The sequence below is a fragment of the Aplysia californica genome, unplaced genomic scaffold (assembly GCF_000002075.1).
Source record: "Aplysia californica isolate F4 #8 unplaced genomic scaffold, AplCal3.0 scaffold00030, whole genome shotgun sequence".
In the NCBI taxonomy this organism is placed as follows: domain Eukaryota; kingdom Metazoa; phylum Mollusca; class Gastropoda; order Aplysiida; family Aplysiidae; genus Aplysia; species Aplysia californica.
In genome coordinates this window covers 2,005,413-2,006,291 of record NW_004797300.1, presented here as the reverse complement: position 1 = coordinate 2,006,291, position 879 = coordinate 2,005,413, and positions in this window count along the sequence as shown.

Here is an 879-nt window from a genome sequence, read left to right as displayed (position 1 = left end):
TGTTTTTCTATTAATATGTTTGTGTGTTTGTTTATTTGTTTGTTTGTTTGCTTTTGTGTTTGCTTTTCTGTTTGTGTTTGTTTGTTCGTTTTTTATGTGAGTGTTTGTTTATTTGTTTGTTTGCGTGTCTGTTCGTCTGTCTATTTGTTTGTTTAGTTGGTTGTTTAGTTATTTTATTTTTGTTTTGTTCTTGTATAGTTTTGTTTTTTGTTTTCTCCTTGTCACTATGTTGTGGTCATCCCCATCTTTACGCTGCATAAGACCAGAGAGTTTGACAGCAGTACATGTGTAATACTCTTTGATTAGACCAGAGAGTTTGGCAGCAATACATGTGCAATACTCTTTGATTAGACCAGAGAGTTTGACAGCAATACATGTGCAATACTCTTTGATTAGACCAGAGAGTTTGACAGCAATACATGTGAAATACTCTGTGATTAGACCCAACCAAGACACAATACAGGGAAATAATTCTGTACGTTTTTCTTAAATATGTAAAATTATTTGGGTAGCTTCCCCTGATTCAAAATTTCTCCCCCATCACCTGCATAACGATGTACTGTAGTTTATTTATGTCTCTACCTTAGAATACAAAGTTCTGTCCGACATTTTTGGTCGCTTATTTTGAGTTGCTAATTTTATGAGGTCAGAAACCAAATGTTGTACATGTACCTGTTCTATCAAAATCGTTAGATTATTCGGAGTCATATCTCGATATTCAGAGAACAGCATTTGAAAAAGTTTGATCATGAAAAATGTTGTAAAACTCAACATAAAACATCGTGGGTGGTGGTGGGTGCTCTGATGAGGTTTGCTCCTTCTTTCCTATCAAACATCTATCACCCTTATCTCTCCTCTTTTGTGTGTGTGTGTGTGTGT